Source organism: Frieseomelitta varia, unplaced genomic scaffold (assembly GCF_011392965.1).
Source record: "Frieseomelitta varia isolate USP_RPSP 00005682 unplaced genomic scaffold, Fvar_1.2 scaffold_936, whole genome shotgun sequence".
Taxonomy (NCBI): Eukaryota; Metazoa; Arthropoda; class Insecta; order Hymenoptera; family Apidae; genus Frieseomelitta; species Frieseomelitta varia.
In genome coordinates, this window is record NW_025110741.1 from 284,833 (window position 1) to 302,879 (window position 18,047).

Consider the following 18,047-nt stretch of genomic DNA (forward strand, 5'->3'; position numbering starts at 1 on the left):
TTTGCGAACGATAAATAAAGCTGACTTTTATAGCTCCGCCTGGATCCATTTGTTAATTTATCCTAATATGTTCTACCGTGGCCAGCTACGCGGGGACCATTATTAATTGAATTATCGAAGGCACTATGATTCAATATTCGCTCGCCTATCGTCTACCATTGTTTCCTTATCGATAACGGGTATCCGTATCGATGATAATTAATGCGCAAAATACAAGTACATACCTTTTTACAATACGACAACACTTTAAATTCTCTCGACATTCATTACTCATTTCCCCCATTTTACCGATCTGTGTTCACAGCATTATCATATCGTATTACCATCGGCAAACATAATAGCATTTCGTGCATGTACATACGTTAATAATTATTTGATAGTCATTTATTCAATGTACATCATCAACGTGAGTCTGTTTATTTCTATGAAACAAATGGACGTTATTTGTATACAGATTATCATCGATGAGCACACAGTTCAATTTATCTGTCAGCACTTCAGCTTGTATCTAATGGTCGTGGCGTGACATCTTTCACGATCACTTACAGAGCTGGGTGAAATTTTCTTTAGAGAAACCAACAGAAAATGTTTTCCAACCTGAGAGCAGAGATTCTTTTCAGCGTCATGCTCGAAGTACTTATGTTCAAACCGCCCGCCGCCAAACACGACGTCTACCGTGCGCGCGTTGATTTTTCTTCTTTTCAACGGGATGTGAAGCGCTCGCGAGTGGAGACAGACGGAAAAGAAAGAAAACGAGAGAGCGAAATTTCGTCGGACGGTGGGAAATGCGGTGGAACGCCGGAGTACATGCATTCAGCCGAGAGTTGCGTCACTGGAGAACGTAAGGTCGCGCTATCCGACGAAAACAACGTGTTGCTGAGCGACGAAAATTTTTCTTCTCCGCGGGAGACGCTGGTCAAATATTAACACGTTAAGTGCCGCGCGTACTTACTTTGTTTTCGTTTGCAAGTTTTCCGCTAATTGTAAGCAAAATGCAAGATCACAGTACGATAATATCCAGCATCCAAAGTCAGGAAATTTTGTGAAAATTTTGTTACGCAAAAAATACAACTGCTGAGGAGAAATGTTGTGAGTAGAAGCGTGACTAAGAAAGTTACAACATTCTGTGTAAAACCACATCTTTGTCTAAATTGTTTTAATAAAACCCATTAAAATTATTATTCCAGTATTATACCGTATACTGTTTATATAATAATATTCTTTCCTGTAATCTTACGGTGTAAATCTACATTTTTTAATATATATAAATAATATATTCAATATATATATATAAATATATATAATATATTTAATATATATAAATAATAAATATATAAATATACATATAAATAATATAAAAAATCTACATTTTTTAATATATATGTATTAAATTTGTTTCGTCGAAGGCACTTAACGTGTAAAATGCTCATCTGGCCATAGAACTGGAATTTTCATGAACGCATTTTTCTTCTTGTCAGCCGACTAATAAACGAAGTCGTTCAATTGACTCAAGACTTTGGAATTTTGAGAAGAGCATCGTTAGACAATCTGGTGATTATATTTTAATTCTCGATTATCAAATAAAAACAGATAATACGTTGTTCGAATCGAAACGAATGTCTGCTTTTTTATTTTATAATCGATGGAGTTTCATTCAGTTTCGATACCCGTGTTTTAAAACTTTCGACTCGAGAGTTATTACGCAAATTATATTCTTAAAACATAATTATCGCGAACAGGTGTAACAATAGTGGCTCCGATCATTTACATACGTAGACAATAACAGAGAGTGTATCGTATCGCGCTGTGAAGTTAATTAAACGCCGGGTACGCTAGCTGAATACAAATCGCATAAATTTACACAGGATGAAACGGTGTTGGTCTTTCAGCCATTCGGGCTATGATACGCGTGTACCTGATGTAATGGAGAAGCGTTTCCTAATTTGAGATGCTCGCTCAGCGAACGATGAATTTGCGAAATTACTTGCTTCCTGCGACAATCGTGGAATAAGATTTCTCCTTCTTAAAAAGAAAAAAAAAAAAAAGAAAGAAAGAAAGAAAGAAAAGAAAAATTGATCGAGTCTCGTATTTGAGTAGCTCGTGTCATTTAGCTTTTTACAATCCTCGCTATATAAGAAACAAAGTAAACAATCGTACCGAGTTAGCAAATCTTCACCGCAACGAAATCCTATTTTATCGTAAAATATGCACTTGCACTTGAAATATGTATATTCATCTTTCTTACAAACTCATCTCACCACAGAATGAAATAACAGAAGCTGAAACGATATTGGTCGAATGTGATACTAGTTCATGCAGTCTCGGGGAATAGGTATCGTTTTTACCCTTCAATTGGTTGTTATTCTTCCGGCATTATTCTCAGAGGAGATATCCAGTTTCTGTACGACATTAGCGGATATTTATTCTTTTATAGCGGTACTTTGGCTTCTCAGCCGCAAAGATGATTCACCGGTAGAAGAAAGACACGAAGGAGGACGTGTATCGGCCGTTTATTTATGCGCACGGAGATAATTAATTGTTGTCACCGACATACGCTATAACGTCCATAAATTAACGCCCTCCTCCTTTCTTTTCACTTACCCTTTCCCACCACCCTTCGTTCAACGACGTTAGCGTTGAATCTATTGCCCTATTCTTTACGTGCCTGGATGACAGACTTATGCCCTTATTATTCACCGAGCCATAAATATTCTGCAATCCGCTTTGTCCTAAGACTGAGTCTGTTATATCTTCTTCATTAAACTGCACGAGCCAGTTACGCGTACTATCTTTTCTTTTCGCACGCCAATATTATTTATTGTCATCTGGTGCAAAAGTTTGAGATTCAACGCATCCCACTGGGATTCTAGAAACTTTGTCTTTCATTTCCAGCGTCGCTGTTGTAGTTTCATTTGTATCAATTGAACGGTTGAACCGAGATTTTTGGGGTCACAGGATGTTATATCATAACAGTATCTCACTGTGAAGTATTCACTCCAGTATTGTGTTTGTCGTCGTGTGGCTATCATGTTTTATCCGTAACTCCAACTGCCATTCGTGTCGTGTACGTACGTACGTAATCGGTGAAATTATCCTCGAACAGTTTTTCAGATAAAATTTCGAGAGCGCATCATGGAATGGTGCGACAAATTCGTTGTTTATTTCGTCAGGTTTTCCTTCTATTTTGTCCCCATGTTTTTTCGCAGATCAAAACCATTTAACTCGATTCTCTAAAAAAAAAAAAAAAAAAAAAAGAAAATTAGAGACACGAAACGATTCTCGTTGACAAATATATATTTCTAAAGATAATTATCACCAGAGGACAAAAACAAACAAGTAAATAAATAAATCGCCGGCAAATTAAATTAAATTTACCCGTGTTTTTGATACGAACATGAAGTTCGGTGGTCCCGATTCGGGGACCGATATTTACGTCACCAGCTCGACTGTATTAATGTCATTAGTCCCGACGAATCGAACTGCGAACGGATTGATTGTCGCGTCCGCCATCCGTTTAAAATATCGAACGTACATACGTATGTCGCGTGTACGTAATAAAAACTCGTTCCCCTTCCTGGTTGTATCTGAAAAAGCCAGAGGATTACCGGTAAATCCCTCTGGGAGCAGGCAACAATGTTCCACATCGATATCGTAAGATTAAAAGGGAACCCCGTATCGTATCGTGCCGCAATTTTTCAATATTGGCAGCGGACAAATTCATTCCGGGGTTTTACACGCCGTGAACGCTTTCTAACTCTATTCGACAGCCGGTGACGGTTAATTAAAAGGCTCGCTCGTATGATTAACCGAGATGAGACGATCAAAGGACGGCTCGTCTCGTGGAAACGGCGTGTTTCTTGGCTTCGGCACCAGGGTGAAAGTTTTACGCGAATTTCATTCGCGGTCCCGGAATCCGGAGAGTTCCTCTTAGTTTGCATCGCGACGTTCTAATAATCGACGTTGGGAAATAATACCGTCTCGTGAAAGCGCGCCTTTCTCTTCTCGTTATGCTCGTATACATTCAGCGCATACTTGATACGCGCCCGATCACCCTCAAGGATCACCCTCGTAGTTAGACAGGAGAGCGCCGAGGAGACTTATTGCCGCAAGGAAATTAGTTTAATGGAACAAACGTGTAGATCCGCTGTGAATAACCCGGTGTATCGTATTCGCGATTTATAGTCCTGTTATTACTCGTGCATACATCTGTGTACTCGATGATATTTAATTCGAAGGAAATTAGAGGTTCGGTGTAACGATCAAACGTGTTAGACCGTGTTTCAAACGCGGCGGTGATGGCGATACACCTAATTAAACGTGCTTTTTGCAGTGGATTCTCTGCGCGTATCTCTGCTTGTGTTATAAATACTGTTATAATTACAACGGATGGGTTGGAATTTTCTGGATATTCGGAGCTCACGGATCACACACGTGTTATATTTTCAGTTATTCAAAAGACAAAAGAAAGCAACGACCGTCAGTTTATTCATCGTCTAATGTGCTAAGTGTCGCTAGTTCTGTTGTACAAAAAAAAGAAAATATAGAGCGGGAGATTAGATCTCTCCAACAAATACAATCTTCGAGAATAAAAATGTCGCCATTGATAAACGAAGTTTCTCTGGTTTCTCTTCGAAGAAACATATCGGACAACTTCCGCCTGTTTTTACGCGTTTCCATTATTCAAAGGAATCGAATCAGGCAGGCAACTTTTCTATCTGGAAATAAAATCAACGGGACGCGCTCGTTGCATCCGTTCCAGTCGTTCCAATTGCACCAGTTCCAATCTTTGGCATTTAAGGTGGTATTCGGTGTGATCCGGTTTGTAAAAGTCGATTTTTTTGAGATTTTTTTCTAAGGAAACCATGATACATTTTGGTATGCAGTTTTCACACACAGATTTATTCATACTTAAAGAGTATTTACAATTTTGTTTTTAACGAAATTAATGAAAGTTGTGGAAATTACATAGCCTTAGGTTAAGCTACTGACGTGATTCCGGTCCACCTGGTTATTTGAAACCAAAAAACCAAAATGCATCTTAATTAGTATAAATATGGCTATCGCATGAACCACGGAAATAGCGAAATTTCGAAAATTGAAAAAAATGGTAGCATTTTGAAGTTAAAATATCGATTTTCCTTGTGCTTTCCTAGTCTTTTGGGTGGAAAAAAAAAAAAAAAAAATAGAAATAAACATCAGATTTTGGAATCCGTGATTCATGCGATGAAGGTACATCCGGTGAAGATCTCCTCCAAATTTCAAATCAATCGGTCAACTGAAACGTGAGATATCCAGTTAGTTCAAAAAGTATGGACTTGAGAAAAACACATTTGAAGTTCTTGTACCCGTTGTACAAAAATATTCATACTTACAATCAATCGAGCAGTAACAAAAAATAAAATATTATAAAATGATAATAATATAAAAATATAAAAGTAAATAACAATGTTATAAAATAACATATTTTTTGAGAAAAACACATTTGAAATTTTTTTATTCTCGTTACTCGTTGTACAAAGATATTCATACTTACGTTGCGTGCGGTACACCGTTCCCTTTAAACATCTACAATTTTGCTAATTTTACGAATTCAAACAAAAGCGTATATTATACTTTGAGAAAATGTAAAGAAAAAAATTGATTTTTTAAGTCGGAACATTCCCTTAGAATCATGCATAAAACCGAAACGATGGTGAACACCGCGAAGGGTAAACACCGACGAGTAGAAAACCATTCTCCATTCTTTACGCGTTGGCGAATCGTCGGAGTGATTTCGTTCCCGGAGGTGTGCATAAACGGAGGAGAGCAGAGCTGCGAAAGTCGCGCGAGACTAGACGAGACGATGACCGCGGGTGCGCCGGAACTGATCGGATCGAATCGGGTCGGGTCGAGCTTATTGCCCCGGCTGAATTTCCCCGATCGAATTTTATCGGCTCGTCGGGACTTTACACCGGTGAAACGGGAACGAGTCGAGGCGGAAGCGAATACGAAATTACGAGCGGGGGAACGAGTCCCACCGCTGTTCCCCGACTTCCGTTCCCGATGGTACTTTTCGAGTGGTTCGCACAGCGACGCAATATCCTTAGAGTGTCGAAAGTAGCATCATACCCGGGACGCGGTGGTAAACGTTTCGCTGAACTTCCGTTCGCCGCGCACGCCCCCACCCGGATTTCGTGATTCCATCTCTTCGAACGCGTCGAACACGGTTTCTTTTCTGCCACGATTTCTCCGCTGCATAGAGAAAAGAGGATTCTCCTTTGTGCAAGCTCTGCCTTTAGTGTTTCGGAAGTTCCGAAACGAGAGAAAAGGAAAGTTACGTCGAGAATGTGTGTGTGTGTGTGTGTATGTATGTGCGGAAGGCATTAGGTATCGTTAGCCTTCGAGATGGCGTTTTGCTAATGGTCGTGGCGGTTGGCTAAAACTTGATGCCTCTAGTTTCTACAATTTGAAACTTGTTCCCGGCGGAAGTTAAATGAGCCGGGGGCTTGCAAGAGTTTAATCTACCTGCGTGCATTAATGGAACCAAAATATTATAACAGGCGAATAGTCTCTGCGGAATATTTCCGCGGAGCGAAGAACAATAATGCGCGAGAGGAAGTCTAGCGCGTGTAGCATTTCCAAGATTAATCCTTTGACTGCGATACACTCTCGCACGGAGCTATCGATACGTACGGCGCGATATTCGCTGTGACTGTCTTCGCTACTACTTGTCATAATTGCTCGTTTTTTCTTCTTCTTATGGCCAAATGTCTTTAGGATGCGCTATATTATTTAGAAAAATAACGAACGAATGAAATTATAAAGCTGATCACAAGTTGAAATGAACAGACACTTACATATGCAGGAATAAGTCTATACGAGTCAATTCATCATGCTATTATACGAGAGTGTACGTACGAAAACAGCGAAATCGAAACTAAACAGTCTTAACACGTTCCGTGCCGTATCACAGTAAACTTTTCGTTCAAATTCTTCTGGAATTTTCATTGTAAAACGAAGAATGTTTTTAAAAATTTGTTACAAATGTATCGACATTTTAATAACACGTATACCGCGACTAAACGTCAAACGATTAAATTCGATAAGAAAACGCTGTAAAATTTATCAGAATAAAAAGTTAAAATAACGTTAAAGTAAATATTTATATAATAAATTGTTATTACTTAATATTATTTATTACTATTTAGCACATAAACAATAATGTTAAAAATGTTTGGAAGAAAATCTTTTATTTTAAATTAATTTCGACATCGTTAAAAAATTGTTTGTTAAAATAATGTTTTAAAATTAAATTTATTGTATCGTTCTGTAACGCATCTGAAACTCTAGACACTTTTATTGATGATTATAGTTTTTATAAACTATTAAAAAAATTATAAGACTTCAGAAGCAGAATTATTAATCGTAATAGGCCTAAACGAAAAATAACCAAAAATCGGACCGGCACGGATTCGTGTTAATAAAAATTAATACTGAATATCAAACATTGAAACAATTGTCGATATTCAGCAGTTGTCATGTTACACGAAACGATAAATTCCACGTTAGATCAATTTAAAAAAAATACAGTAAACGTGTTGTAGTATATTGATGGACATGTATATACACGCCTTTCGTAGCCAAAGGGTTAACAACTTGGAGCGTCCTTTAAAATCATAAAACCGCCATGTACATACTGCGGATCGCGTTTCACGAAATATCAATGCAAACACCGCGATGTCCCGTTAAAACTCTCAGATGAGTAAAACGATACGCGGAAGCACCCAGCCCGCGCGAAAGTGACAACCGATTCAACGACCATTCGGTTTAATCATCCTTCGCTAACTTTGATCGTAAATTTCGTGCGTTTTTTTTTTTTTTTTCCTCCCGTGTCCTCCGGTATACGCAAATAAACGTAGCGAAGAATTTGTGAGTCAGCATTTTCCAATGGTACACTCGGGTGTATGTTTCATTTCCACTTGCACGTTTTGATCCACGGCGTGTCTCTGTCGAGAAACGTAATACTCTGCCGCGTCCGACATAATCAAAACGATATTGAAAAGAGGCATTATTACGCTGGAAATTGTAACGACGGTACGAAGTTTGAATATAAAACTGCCGCGTATTTGTGCACCGAATATTTGATACAACGTAATAATAAGTTTAATCGCGTTTCACAACGTTATAATATCGGCGCCGTGTCGGATTCGTAAATTTTATTGTTTTCAAATTTTCAAATAATTACAGGTTGAACACACAATGCGAGCAAAGTAGAAACAATATTGTACCTGAATTAACAAATACGAAATTATTTTGAACGTAATCGAAATTGATCATTATCGAATCAGCGAACGAAAATACGATATAATATTGACAGCAACTGCATACAATAAATTTCATTTTAAAGGTTATTCGTTTCGTTTTAATATACCTAGAGTGTGGTATTTAGCGTTTAATATTTAACGTCACGTGTCTATTATTCGTTGCTCGTAGTTCAATGTTCGTTATTCATTGCCAAGCTTCAGCTACCCATTTTCCAACTTCAGTATCTTTTGTGCGGGATCCAGTGTCCAGGAACCAGCATGTAGATTGTAAAGTGCAAAGTTCAGGGCTTCTCCGGTCTCAAGACGATCCTTCTGCATCTGGCAGAATTACGATTGCGTTAACGGTCTTCTAAAACTCCTCCACCCCTCCACTCCCCCCCTTTTATACCTCGTATATTTCACGAGATCTAATAATTTAAAAATCGCCAGTGCTGTCTCGTAAAATTTTCTTCCGTTTCCGGAAGGTAACGCGCGCCTACCTGTACGCGTTTTACCTGTGCAGAATAAAATGAAATTGAACGAAAACTTTAGAAAAATAAATAGCCGATGTGATAAAAAAAAAAACATCGAACTCACAGAGAGAAACATTTTCGATCGTGCTCGCGTCGACTCTCGTAGAAAGAAGAGAATCACATTTTTCTCCACGTTGAATTTCATTGGACAATTAGAATCAAATTGCAAATGTAAATGGCATTGAATGGGACTAAAACGTATAAAGCAGTGAAGTGAGGACAGGTTGGCGAATAATTGCGCGACTCGGGAAAGTAGGGTAAAATCGGGTGTCTAATGTATTTAGCTTCGTAATAAAAACGAAATTCGCACAAGGCTAAATCTCTTAATTGGAGGTCTAATAAGAGAATGACCAAACTTTTTGGAAAAAAATGTATGACTCACGGGAAAATAGAATTTTCTGGAGGTATATAAATATCGGATTTTCTCCTATAGGGGCAGGGGTGGGTAAAAACCGGATACTTATTTAAAAAAAGGTAAAAAAAAACGCAATACAGTTATAACAGTTTTATTTCTGTTAATTGAAAAGTTATTCTTAACAGTTTTGATCTTATACAAAATTATGTTAATTACATTATACATACATACATATATATATATATATATACATATCTTAATTAATAGAACAAAAGTCGCAAATAAAATATTCATCATCACATAGTGCACCGTATTCGATTCTATTCCATAGCCAGATACCCGGTTTTGTCCCAACTGCAAATGTAATTTACTAAACATTAAATATTAATACTTTGGTATGAGATAGAAAGCTGAAAAAAAACATCAAAACATTTTGTAAGGATTATGGAATATTCGTCTGAAGAAACAGTCAGTTCACTCACTCAAATATTGAAACTCTTCCCGAAATTTTTAACTCTGTCTGCACGGAAAAAAACTACGACGTTGTTTTCTCTGAAGTTCGATTATGTATTTTATTTTAGAAAAACGATGGCACCCGGTTTTACCTTACTTTCCTCCACTTCGTACGAGCGCGCAACGTAAACTAAAATTCGCTCGCGGGACGTACCACGGTGTGTACACTGCCTAAAACACGAGCCACGGAACCGAAGACAAGAAGTTACAAGCGGCGCGTCGTTATCCCTGACCCTGTACGCATTTACCATACGCCTCGCGCAAAAGGTTTTCCTCTCGGGGTTAAACGCGGGGTATTTGTAGGCAGGATAATTTACAAAACGACAACCTCGGGAGGTAGTAACGATCCGCGAGAGGCGTTATCCGCCGAGCAGAGCGGAGTCCCCTATTTGTTTTAGAGGCCGTTATGAGGGACGCGTAAGAATCCGACTCGGCTTAATGGCTCATTCGTCGATTTATCGCGAGCCCTTGCACGCGCATCTTTATGGATCGTAAAGAATCCGAGTTTCAAAGGCAGCCCAATTACTTCGACGATAACTTCGAATCGCGGTTGCATTGTTGCGCAGCGTTCACCTCCCCCTTGGAACACCGTACGCCGCACTTTCCACGTTTAACAAGTATGTACGTAAGCGCGGAGAATCTGTTCCCGCTTTACGACGACGGGATGAAAATGGCCAACCTTCGATGCTCAGCCTTTAACCTTTCGTAGTAACCTCGTCACGTTTTTTATTCTTGGGCGAATAACAGTTTCGGCAGCTTTTTTTTTTTTTAGAGAGGAGGAGCAACTTTGGAAACAGTAAAGTAAAGCACCAGCGATAAGTAAATTTTCAAGAGTTCTGTTGTTTAAGTAATTTATCTACTCGTTATAGATGGTATACAGAGACGGCGAATTTGGCCGCGAGATGGTAAAGAGGTGGAGATCTCGGGGTTGGAAACACGCGTGCTATATAAATATTTTCGAGTGGCAGAGAGCGGCCAGATTGAATGCAATTTATTATGCACCATTACATAAAGGCCGCGGCTCGCCCGGCACGAGTCCTCATATTTTATGATAAATAACAGGTTGACCCCTCGACACACTGGATATATGGTGAATTAATGGTACCCCGTTTGGGTAAAAGTACATACGTCCGGTGGATTAAAATTATTAGCGGTGGTCGCGAGTAGAATAACTCAATGCACGGAATGCGCTTCCTTTTTTCGCTCCTTTTTCTTTCCGCGCCAGGGGTTCTCAAAATTTCGTATTCCCCAGAGAGAGAGAGAGAGAGAGAGAGAGAAGAGAAGGGAAAGGGGGAATCTCTCTTTTTGCTGTTTCGTACGATTCCCTCGCGAAACGAGCTCCTTCTTCCTCGTCTTCTTATTTTGCCCGCTCGGGCCAGCGACTGCTTCTCTATGGGTCGTAAATCATTCTGGCTGGCTCGTCGATAAGCGACCGCCCCGCGAACGATGATCCCATCGCGATGCTTGAAATGAAGAAACGCGCCGCGACTGGACCGCCGGTGACTGGAAACGATCGCGAAAACGCGAACACGCGCGACGTGCATACGCGATTAATCACGCGGAATCTCTGGCTGACAATTGGAACACTCGTTGGTAGACTAACGATTCGTCGTTGGGGGTTCCAGATTTTCCGCAGTCGCGGGAACGAGGTCGAAGAGAAATTTTGTAATTGATCGAGACATGCAAGAGCATAATAAACGACGGGATCGCGAGAGATGGAAAAGAAGCAGGCAAACGGAAAATTTAACGTGGGGAAGAAAGATAAGTGGAATGAACGTGACGTGTATTTGCGTTTATATTAGCCAATTCTGTGAGAAAAATGGGATGCGATTAAAGTGTGGTAAGAACGTGATGTATGGTGCGCAGGTTCGACCGATTAGTAGACTAGGCATCCGTGGAGTGGATAATTTATGGATCGCCAGCGACCTCAGCCGGCGAAAAAAAACACAAATTCTTGTATAATTACCAGACCACGAGCGCGCGCGCGCCTAGTGCCCGAACGAGTAATTGATTGTTAAAAGAAGCATGATATGTTTGATTGATATCGACGATTCGAAGACTCGAATTTGCAATTAGCGATATTTGATTTGACTTGTATAGATTAGCGGCAAAGAAATTGCCACGATCGCGAGTTCAGCGATGAGTCTGTCAATCCTTTGCGCTGGCAACTGATTCGCGGACCATAACGAGTGACCGAACCGTGTACAATAATTTGACGCTTTCGTTTGCTTTTGAACTCGTTGTAGTTAGAAATTACTCTAATTCAATTTAACTAATTACTCTATTCTGCGTAGTAGAAATTATTAAGAAGTAATAAACTTATCGTTCGTTTTGACTGGATTAGATTAAAATATACTTAAAACTGGGAAAATGTTGCACAGTGGGACAAAAAAATTTGGCACGTTATTCCAGCGCAACAGATTAAATTACTTGCCACAGAGTCGTGATTACCTCGTAATACCTAGTAATATTTCATTCTGCATCACTCGGATAAATATTTAAAAGTCGTTAACTGCGGGATTATTAGCGATAGCTGCTAAACAGGAAGGAGGAAGGAAACGAGCCAGCGAGGGATAAGAATCGAAAGCGGAAGGAACGAGATGGAATCGGGGGAAGAGACCCACCGAAAGAAAGGAAGAGAACACGCGGACGCCAGATAGGAACGAAGGCCTAGAAGAGGAAAGAATCGTAGAAGCACATGCGATGAATAATTACACGTAGAACTTGGTGGTGCAAGTAACGAATGATGGATCGTCTGTTGCTGCGGGCGGGGAAATGTGAATTCGAAATTCCCGAGGGCTCCGGTAAAAATAACATTCCGTTTCTCCAGAAATTTCCATCGACGTACACACGTGCACACGTGCAAATATATGTATTATATACAGATAGAAGTATTTATGATAACGGGCACGAGCGGCGGGAATAGGCGCTCGAGAATAACTGTACACGGTGCGGTACACCGAGGCGCAACAACGCGAAAGATAACGCGAATGAATGATTGTCTGAATTCGTGTCAGATCTTCTGAATAAGTTACGACAAGTGAGATCGTAAGAATTGCACTGTATATGTCGACTCTAATCGTCAAACTTCAGCTTCAGCTTGTCGCGTGATTCCCGATGAAACCAAACAGCGTTTGAACATTATGACTTGACTAACAACAAACTAGACTACTAGAGTATATAATTAACCGAACGTAAGATGCGTGTTAATTGATGGATCCTTAATGACATTATCGACGGTGGTCAACTTTGATTCACAAGAGTTCGAAAGGTGGAGAGGAATGTTTTCAAATTCCATTTTCTACCGACAAAGAGGATCGATTAGATTCGTTCAGATACAGGTCCAAATGTTGATCGATATCACGGCAATACATCCACGACGGCACTTTTGACACCTGGAGGATAGAAAATAGAGTGCTGCAGACATTCGCATATTAATCTTCTATAGCGCCACGTAGCTCGAAAGTTGCCGCGTACCTATATTTTATAAGTCTTATCTTGTTTGCTTATCGTCGTACTAGTGTGTTTTATGGTTACAGTACTACCGCACTGTCACGAAGCAATTAATTCAGAATTATTCCGCCATTCGGGTGAAAAATTCCAGGCAACCTAAATTCTCTTTCCGATAAGCGTAAAAACATGTACTGTCCAATTATGGGGATTAGAGTAGCGCGTATAATTCACTTGGAGTCGGCGAGAATTCTTTCTTAACGTTTTAAAGAAACGTTTTCTTTTCGATCGGTTTAATGAAGCAGCGAGCCAGCTAACGATCAGCTGGACGTTTACGAAAGTTTTACGATTTGCCTGGTCGGAACACACCCCGACACCAGGCAGCCTTCATTCCGATCTCAGTCACGTTTTCCGATCGAAGTTTCTGCCGCCTTTATATACGACATTATGGCAATCATTAAGGAAGTGGAAGGTAGCTTTCGCCCGAAGTGGATCACTTTGAATTTTAATCAATTCCCGACGCCTTTAATACGACCACAATCGGTGGCCACGAAAAAATATCCTGCGACAAAACGTCGCGCCACCAGAGAATTCGTTGCACACCTCGATACTTCGATTCACAAGCTGATTCCACGTGTACGAAGTGTGATGACTTTTTGGTACTCTATTGCCAGGTATTCATTTCGGAGAAAGAGAAGGACGATTGACCTCCGCGTCTTTCCGAACGTTTCGGTCGCCAGTGACTTTTACGAGATGCGATACAACTGGAAAGAAGAAGCGTCGACATTAAAGACAGATGCTGCAAATAGGACGTGGCCGGATTTAAACTCGGACGGGAGGTTGGTAGTTTCGGGATCCGTTTCCAAGAGAATCGAGTTTGAAACTTCGTTCGAGCACGCGGCCGCTTAAATATTAATAAGAAAATTATTTTCATTGTTTTTCGAGATTTTAAGCGAAGCTGGCAACACAGTCACAAAGTAAAAACAAGCAAACTTGCGCCGCCATATTTTTATCCTTTCGAAGTATCAATTAAATTACCCTGGTTCTCCTGGGAACTCGTTGGAAAACAACGTACGAACAAACATTTCGTTCCAAGTTGCTAAACGTGTTACGTCAATGTATATAAATAATCGTGCATGAGGATAATATAGGATTTATCCTATGGATAAACGGCGATATCCTAAGTTGATTATCCATTCACAATTAGCGAACTTCAAGTGGCGTTGAAAAATGACCAATCGGTCGACAATCGTCAAGTGGTGAAGAACTTGGCGACTTTGGCGATTCACAAAAATCTAAGAGACACGTTACGTTCTCTTAACAATTTCCTGCTGACGCTCGTCGAATGAAGCGTTGCTTTTTATTGAACGTCTCTATTATTATTCGCCGTTATACCGGTCCTCATTAATACCGCGGCGATGGGAAAATTCTCCGGAATGGGATGTTTCAAATGCGAGAATTTTTAGGACGTGTATATACATATGTCTACAGGGTGTCCCATATGAAGTTAATCACGCGATTTTCTCTTAAACTATTCGTTACAGAGAACAATGTTTCGAAGGGGACATTTTATGTTTCACATTTCTTATACTCAAACGAAAGTGAGCTTTGAGCGGTATTAAATGACCTTGGATAACCTTGGAAGACCGAGAACACTTAATCATCCAGATCGCTGAATTCGTTTTGATGTCAGCTACTTGAATTCAAATGTATTTCCATTTAAAACAAACAAAGTTTATTTCCTTATTTTCAGTGTATTCTCTATTAGTTAGGAAAGATAACTGGCGCAGAAATTGCCGTAGAAAGATTTTGAATTTTTGTTTCGTCGCTGAAAAGTAGCAGAAAATTTTAGAAACATCATATACAAGATGTCACTGTCGTGAAGCTATCCGCGCAATTTTCTCTGAAACTATTCGCTAGAGAGAAAAATATTTCAAGTAAAACTTGCGTTGTTTCGAGAGGGACATGTTATGGCAGCCACGAATCTTGTCTATGTGGTCACGCTTTCGAGATTTCAAAGTGACCTTTGTTTGTTCTAGGTCGCTGAATTCGTCTTGATGTCAGCCACAAGACTGTAAACTCGTGAAAATACACAGTTCCATTTAAAAAAAATAAAGGTCACCTTGAAAGCTCGAAAGCATGATCACCTAGATAAGATTTGTGGCCACTATAAGATATTTCGACCTCTCCAAGCAACGTAGTAAAATTTCATTCGAAACATTGTTCTCTAGAAGCGAGTAGTTTAAGAGAAAATTGCTTAGCTTGATACTGGACACCCTGTGTGTGTATTCCGCAGACCAACTGACCCGAATGGCAACGTTCAACATTCAATGGCAAATGAAACGAAGACGAGTTCGAGGAGTATCTTTTTTCTTTTTTTTTTTTTTAAAGGAGGATCTTTACAGTGCGAAAAGGAAATTTACATAGAGTTTTAACGCCGCTCCGAAGAGAGAAAATCCTGTCTTTTAAGACTCTGCGGCGTTGTATTTCAGGACCGATTGTATCGTAAAGTAAAATGTAAATTCACGCGTAATACGTTAAATGACCCATCGATTGGAAAGATTTCGATTTGAACAAGAGGTAAAAAAAAAAAAAAAAAAAAAAAAAGATAGGAAGAGGAGGAGGCGGCCAAGATTTATCAGTTTCAGCACGTTTTAGCGTTGCTTTCACTTCGAAAGAGATGTTCGACGCGAGTGCCGTTAACTTCAATGCATTCCTGAATATATTGTGGTACAAACGTGCGACCGCGTTGCATCTTGAGCTATTTCTCGCAACTGACAAGCGTTCTCCCTTATCTTTCTGAACTTTTACACAATCGGTTTCTTCGATTAGACTTTATCCGAGTATCAACGCTCTCTAACGCGAGATCCACTCGTCAGAGATCCATTTCGTATTTTAACAAAGCGCGCAGGAAAGAATGGAACAGCACGTAGCAAGTACGTAATGCCAAGAACAATATCGTCTTGCTCGTTTGAAACACGGCGGACGAGTCGCGCCAAAGTATTCGGAGCAATCATCGTCGCGAGACGGTGAGCTTCAAGCACCGCGTGCTTCCCCGGGTTTTCTTTCCAAACGCGACGATTCTTTTCACGACGCGAAGGACACTTGGGCGCGTATTACGCGACAAGGGCAATTCCTCGGCGACGAGAAGATACGGACTCGACGGTTTCAAGCGGTTTCACACGCGCGCAACTAACGAATGGACGCTACTTCGAACTCTGCCACTAATGGCGTTAATTCTCTGCGTCTGGTGTCTCTTCCTCGCCAGCGGAACCTCGGCCGCGGAGGAAATTAGATTTATCTCGATCCCTCGCGAGAGAGAAATTACATCCGCGTAAATAGCAGCGCGGAAAGCTCGTGTGTACACGCGCGGTCGTTGCATCCAGTCTTGGCAACTTCGACGCATCGATTTGGCCGATAAAAAGGAAAAGAAGAGGAAATGGCTAATTACCGTTATCGTGACGTTACGTCAGCGATATGCTGGGTACGTCCGTCGCGTCTGTAACAGGCAAATGGCATTGCGATTTATCAGCTAGGTCAACGAGGAGACGCGTCGAAGAAGAGGAAAGATGCACCGTGCGTGCTCTCCGCGTCGATTGTCAAGTGTACGATTTCCATTGCCACGTCGAATTCAGTTATAGGTTATAGAACTACTCGCTGTCATAATCGAGACGCGAATTTTCTTTTTTTTTCTTACAAGTTAAGAGTCGAATATCGATTAGATGCTTCGCGGTTCGTAAAACGGAATTAAGCCTCGAGATGTTTCTTTCGAAATCGATTGAGGAGGACGTTTACGACGAGACGCGTTGCAATTCGGTGAAATTTATTTTCCAAATCCGTTGCTGCTGAGAGAGAAAAAAAAAAAGGAAAAAAGGAAAGACCGTTGTAATGGCGTGACTGTTATAAGGTCATTATGCATGCGGAATTGTGAAAGTAGATAACGCGGTGTAAATCACCGATTTTAAGCTTTAGCACTTGGCGATGAAGCTTGAAACGGCGGAGCTAATGATACTAATGATTTTAATGATTTTAGGGGCTGATAGTTAATAATTTAATCCAGACGTTTAATGCACAATTTTCTAGCGTTGTTTGACGATGATTGGCCGAATAATGTTCGTTGTTTCTTTCATCTTCGTGATCACGGAACAATTATATGTCGCAGAGGTTAATCGCGAAGATGTTAATTTCGTATTGTCAGAAAATAGACGGAGTTGTTGAGTATTTAGACGCCTGAACAGAAAAGGAACGACGATCGAATCGTTGGGAAACGACGTGATATTCGTGTACATCCGGAAAGTGGGAAGTCTCGATACGATGGGATAAACGAGCGTCGCACGAACGTCAGAAGCCGATGTTTCTTAACGATCGTAATAACGACGTCCGATCTACATTTTTCGCGTGGCGTTGCATCTCCTGCGAGGGAATGTAAATTTCACTCGGGACGGGACAGAGCTTGCGGAATTCGAGAAGACAACCGGCCGCTGTATCGCGGTTGCAGCGTTGTAATTTATGGTGGCATCGTGTATCATTACCGTTTCAACTTCGAGCACCATTCGCGTTCTATCTAAACGACGCGCGGAATCTATCATACGGATATTTATGCGCTCGTGTGTCGGCTCGTTGCGTCCGGTTGACCCTCGAAACGCACGGTTACGGCATTATTCTGAAACGTGCAGACGTACAACCGCGTAGATAGATACACGAGGGCGAGGGGGGGATGAAAATTCCCCTGGAACTCGAAATCGCGCTGCGAAAATATATACATAAATTTCAGCAAATTGCAGTTTCAGAAGCTACGTTTCCCGTGTGTAATCCCGCGAGGCAGTCGCTTTAAAATTAATGGAAGCTAAAAGCTGATGCCGCGAGTAAGTTGGTTGGCGAGTTGATTTCCCCGTTTCTTCGCCGATCGAGCCG